Source organism: Sarcophilus harrisii, chromosome 1 (assembly GCF_902635505.1).
Source record: "Sarcophilus harrisii chromosome 1, mSarHar1.11, whole genome shotgun sequence".
Lineage (NCBI taxonomy): Eukaryota > Metazoa > Chordata > Mammalia > Dasyuromorphia > Dasyuridae > Sarcophilus > Sarcophilus harrisii.
In genome coordinates, this window is record NC_045426.1 from 460,903,518 (window position 1) to 460,909,986 (window position 6,469).

Genomic DNA, 6,469 nt, shown 5'->3' on the forward strand with positions numbered 1-6,469 from the left:
GAAGTAGATACCAAATTTGCTTCAGCACAAAATCCCTAACTCAAGGAACCTACCAGATTCAGCCTCCCTAGTAGCAGGGATTATAGATGTGGACCACCACCCTGAGCATCATAAATATGCCTTTGTAAAAGCTAATCAATGCTAAGTGGTTAAATGTAACTGAGGAGGTTCTAGTTACTGGTCCCTTAACAAATGGCTGGGTCTTGAGCGGGTGGGTAAGAAAATGAGAGAAATACCTCAAGCCTCTCATAATACCTGAGAATACTGGACTGAGGGGAAAGGGTATAAAAGGCTCAATTCTGAGAGAGTAGGACCAGAGAGCCATGTTATAGATGTACTAGGGTAGGGAGAAAAAGGAGACAGATCTAGTAAGGAGAGTCTATAGCAATATTCCATATGAATGCTAATGAGGGCCTACCAGTAGTGGAAATAGCTCCAGATTTGGGTGTAATCTGTATGGAGGTAGTAGTTTAAGCTGTGGGAGTAATTGAAGTTGCTGATATTATCCCAGGTTTCATTGAGAATTATAGTGTCTAATCAAGTGGAGGATTTTTTACCAAATTGCAGCTGGTCAAAACATTGGAAACTATATTCATTTGGTGCATTATTTAAGAAAAATAAGAACCAAATGATCATCCAATAGAGAGAAAAGATTGATAAATCCAACATCCATTTCCTATTAAAACACTTGAGAGTATAGGAATAAATGGACTTTTTAAAATAATGCAGCAGACTAATTTAATAACCATCAGTAAGTCTTAAATATTTAAAGAGACAAACGCAACCATTCCTAATAAGATCTGGGAACAAGGGTGCGACTATTCAATCCAACTATTTAATATTATCCCAATCTTAGCTATACAATAAAGTGGAAAAGATTAAAGGAATAGATTATGGGAAGTTGAAGAACCAAATAATTATTTGTAGTTGCACAGTGTGTATAACTTAAGAACCCCTGAATTTCTAGTTCCCCCTATTAGAAATATCATAATAAAAAGTGTGATTATTAAATAAACCAAAAGTCAGATTCTTAATACATGAGAAAGCAACAGTCAGAGTTCAAGAGAGAAATTCCATACAAGTAAACTCGATAATATGTTTAAATAGTTGAGGAATAATTGCAAGTGAAAATCAGAAACTTTATGAGAAAATTAAGACATTATAGCACAAATTAAGTCTGATCATCATTGGAAAATATTAAATCTTAAATTGTCCAGTACTAAATTAATGACATGACAATATTACCTATAATCTTCATTTCCATCTATAATAATAGAAATGCAAAATATTTTAATGACCTAGCAAAAAAACAAAAGTCATATGGAAAAAAAGGTCAAGAATTCAAGAATAATGAAAAATAAATGATGGTGGATTATGACAGATCTAAAATTATATTATAGAGCAGCAGTTACCAAAACTATTTGGTATTGGCTAAGGAATAGATTAGTTGATCAGTGGAATAGAGTAGGTTCAAGGATAAAACAGTCAACAAATATAGCAACCTAGTCTTTGATAAACCCAAAGATCCCAGCTTTTGGGATAAGAACTTACTGTTTGATAAAATTGCTGGGAAAATTGGAAACTAATATGGCAGAAACTAGGCATTGATCCATACTTAACGCCTCAGACACCAAGATAAGGTCAAAATGGGTTCATGACCTAGAGCATAAAGAATGAAATCATTAATAAATTAGAGGAACATAGGATAGTTTACCTCTCAGACCTGTGGAAGGGGAAGGTCTTTCATGACCAAAGCAGAACTAGAGATCATTACTGACCACAAAATAGAAAATTTTGATTATACCAAACTGAAAAGTTTTTGTACAAACAAATCTAATGCAGACAAGATTAGAAGGGAAGCAATAAACTGGGAAAATATTTTTACAGCCAAAGGTTCTGATAAAGGCCTCATTTCCAAAATATATAGAGAATTAACTCTAATTTATAAAAAATCAAGCTCATTCTCCAATTGAAAAATGGTCAAAGGATATGAACTAGACAATCTCAGATGAAGAAATTGAAACTATTTCTAGTCATATGAAAAGATGCTCCAAGTCATTATTAATCAGAGAAATGCAAATTAAGACAACTCTAAGATACTCACTACACACCTGTCAGATTAGCTAAAATGACAGGAAAAATAATGATGATTGTTGGAGGGGATGTGGGAAAACTGGGACATTGATTCATTGTTGGTGGAGTTGTGAACGAATCCAACCATTTTGGAGAGTAGTTTGGAACTATGCTCAAAAAGTTATCAAACTGTGCATACCCTTTGATCCAGCAGTATTACTACTGGGATTATATCCCAAAGAGATTATAAAGAAGGGAAAGGGACCTGTATGTGCACGAATGTTTGTGGCAGCCCTTTGTAGTGGTTAGAAACTGAAACTGAATGGATGTCCATCAGTTGGAGAATGGCTGAATAAATTGTGGTATATGAAAATTATGGAATATTACTGTTCTGTAAGAAATGACCAACAGGATGATTTCAGAAAGGCCTGGAGAGACTTACACAACTGATGCTGAGTGAAATGAGCAGGACCAGGAGATCATTATATACTTCAACAACAATACTAGATGATGACCAGTTCTGATGGATCAGGCCATCCTCAGCAACAAGATCAACCAAATCATTTCTAATGGAGCAGTAATGAACTGAACCAGCTATACCCAGAAAAAGAACTCTGGGGGATGACTAAAAACCATTACATTGAATTCCCAATCCCTATATTTATGCACACCTGCATTTTTGATTTCCTTCACAAGCTAATTGTACAATAATTCAGAGTCTGATTCTTTTTGTACAGCACAATAATGTTTTGGTCATGTATACTTATTATGTATCTAAGTTATATTTTAATATATTTAACATCTACTGGTCATCCTGCCATTTAGGGAGGGGGTGGGGTAAGAGGTGAAAATTGGAACAAGAGGTTTGGCAATTGTTAATGCGTAAAGTTACCCATGTATATATCCTGTAAATAAAAGGCTATTAAATTAAAAAAAAAAAAAAAAAAAAAAGAGAATTATAGTGTCTAGAATTAAGGAGGTGATTATTTTTCTATAATCTCCCCACTCTGGTCAGATAACATCTGGAGTATAGTTTCAGTTCTGGGTGACTTATTTAAGAAAGACATAGATGGACCAAAAGATATAAAGAAGAGGGTAGTCAAGATGGGTGAGAGGATTGTAGATTATCCCTTGTGAGAATCAGCTGAAAGAACTAAAAGTGTTTAGTCTGGAGCAGTAAAGATTTAATGTGGATGTGACAATAGTCTTTAAATATTTAAAAGCAGGTAGGTGACACAGTGCTTAGGGTACTGGGCCTGGAGTGAGGAAGACTTGAGTTCAAATCCAACCTAAAATCTAGTCCCCTCATTTCTTCAACTATAAAATGTGGATAATAATAGCACCTATCTCATAGGGTTGTTATAAGACCCAAACTAATATAATATTAGTAAAGTGTTTAGCACAGTGTCTGAAATACAGTAGATACTTAATATATACTAGTTCCCTTCCCTGTTTGAGAGATTATATTATAAAAGAAGGAATAGACTTCTGTTCATATTTAGAGAAAAAAAGTAGAAGCATCAGAAAGAAGTTGGAGAAAGGCATATTTAGTCTTGATGGAAGTAAGGGACTTCCTACCAATCAGAACCATTTCTGGTTTACTAGGATGGGCTAGATAAATATGAGTCATTGATATTTTACTGTATTATTGTGTAAGGGCAGTTAGATAGCACAATGGATTGAATGCCAGTCATGGAGTCAAGAGGACCTAAATTTAAATCTGTCCTCAGTCACTTACTATCTGTGTGACCATGGACAAATCATTTATCCTGTTTACCTCAGTTTCCTCATCTATAAAATGAAGTAGAAAAGGAAATGGCAAATCACTTCAGTATCCCTGCCCAAAAAAAACCCAAATGGAGTCATGGAGAGTTAGAATGACTGAAATGACTGAAATGACTCAACAATAACAAGGTGATATATAGGGATTAAGCTAGGTGACCTGTTGGATCCTGATTTTGTGATTCTATAAGATTACAATGGAGAAAAGAAAAGAGAAATAAGAAATAAGGTCCAAAGACAAAAACATGGGAAATAGCCACCATAATAGAAGGTTGGGAAGAGTGAGAAAAGGGAACTTCGAAGTAAACGTTAGACAGATAGAAGAAGCACCAATGAAATTCTCTAAAGCCAGAGAAATAGAATATATCCAGGAAATGTCACAGAAATGCCACAGAAAGTTCAGAAAGAACAAGACTTGGGTCAAAAAAGGCCACTAGTGTTGACAAATAGGAGGGCACTGATGTCCTTTGAGAGACAGGTTTAGTAGAAGGACGGCAGGGGAGAAAGTTATACTACAAGATTATGAGAACAGTGTAGGTGGTAAGTAAGTATGGGCAATAGGTATTGAAAATATTCTGGGGGAAGTTTAGCTATGAAAAGAATGAGAACCCTAAAAAAAAACATAGAAGAGTCAGTAGAAGGCTTTTTAGGACTACGGAGCTCTAACTATGCTTATAGGCAAGAAGAAAGGAATCAGAAAGACTCATCTTCCTGACTTCAAATATGGTCTCAGATGTTTACTAGCTGTGTGACCCTAGGTAGGTCTCTTAAATTCAATTGCCTCAGTTTCTTCATTTGTAAAATGAGCTAGAGTAGAAAATGGCAAACCAGCCCAATATCATTGCCAAGTAAACCACAAATGGGATCACAAAGAGTCAGACATGACTTTAAAAAAATGACTCAACAACAAAGGAATCAGTTCATAGGGCAAGATTAAAGATGAATGAGGGAAGGATTAACTGCTGAGAGAAAGAGAAAGAGAGAAACAAAGTGAGAGAGAGACAGACACAGAGAGACAAAGAGAACAGAATGGGACATGAAAGCACAAGTAGAAGATATAACCTATGTGGAGAAATGTTGGAGTATGAAGGAGGAGAGTTCAGGAGACTTAATATTTATTGAAATAGAAAATAAATACATTTAAGCTGAGTCTGAAGGATGGATGAATAATATTTCAATTGAGAGATAGATAAGGCATCCCAGGGAACAGAAATATCATAAGTAAAGGTTACAGAAGCATCAACATAAGTGCTTTGAGAGAAAGACTACGAATTTATTTTGGTCATTGATAGGATATATATATATATATACATATGAAAATAGTGGGAGATAGAGCTGAAAAATTTGGTTTGGCCCAAATCCTGGAGGATCTTGATTGACAGATACATTACAGTAGACACCTGACAATTATTAAATGTTTTTGATCAGGGGAATAGCATGATCAAAATTGTGCTTTAGAAAAATTAATCTGAAAGCAGTATATAGGATGAATTAAAGTGGGGAAAAGTCAGAGATGTTGCAGCCATTTACAGTAAGATGTTTCAATAGTTTAGTTAAAAAGAAATGAAGAGATAGGGAAGAAGTAATGAACATCTGAACTTGGGTAATATTGGTGAAAATGGAAGAAAGTGAAGGAAGGAAAAGCTATTTTAAAAGGAATATTGACAGGACTTGGTGACTCATTGAGGAAGAGACTCAGCCTGTCAAAGATGAATACTAGGTTTTGAGTGTGGGTGACTAGGAAAATGGTGCAGTTGATGGTAATAGAAATAAGGAAGTCATAAGAGGGAACTGACTTTGGGGGAAGGTGATAAGTTTGGTTTTGAACCTGTTAAATTTGAGGTTCCTTTTTTATTTTATTATTTTTTAAAATCTTTTTCTTTTTTATTTTTAACAATATAAAATAATTTATTCTTGCAATTAAATCAAAGTGTTCAGATGCAAACTTGTCTTCCATACACTCATAAAACAATTCCAGTAACAATGTTGACATGCACTTTATCCTTCTCCCATGGATTAAATTTTCTAATTTTTTTCTAACTGCATTGATTTTATTTACACGAAATCTTTTCAAAAAACTTTTTATTTTTCAAAACATTTGGATGGATAATTTTTCAACAGTAACATTGCAAAACCTTGTGGTCCAATCTCCCCTTTTACCTCACCCTCTCTCTTAGACGGCAAGTAGTCCAATATATGTTAAACATGGTAGAAATATATTAAATCCAATATATGCATACATATTTATACAATTATCTTGCTGCACAAGAAAAATCAAATCAAACTGGAAAAAAATGAGAAAGAAAATAAAATGCAAGTAAACAGCAACAAAAAGCTTAAAAATGCTATGTTGTGATCCACACTCAGTTCCCTCTCTGGGTGTAGATGGCTTTCTTCATCACAAGATCATTGTCTGGTCTGAATCATCTCTAAATTTGAGGTTCTGACAGAACTAGGTGATATCTAGCAGTTATAAATGTAGAACTGGAACTATGTAGAAACATGGTAATAGGAACACTGTCCTGGAAGTCATTTCATATAAATCATAACACTTCCTTGGCAAAATATATCTAGTGAACAAAATATAGATCTACTCTGTTCATGTATCTCAACA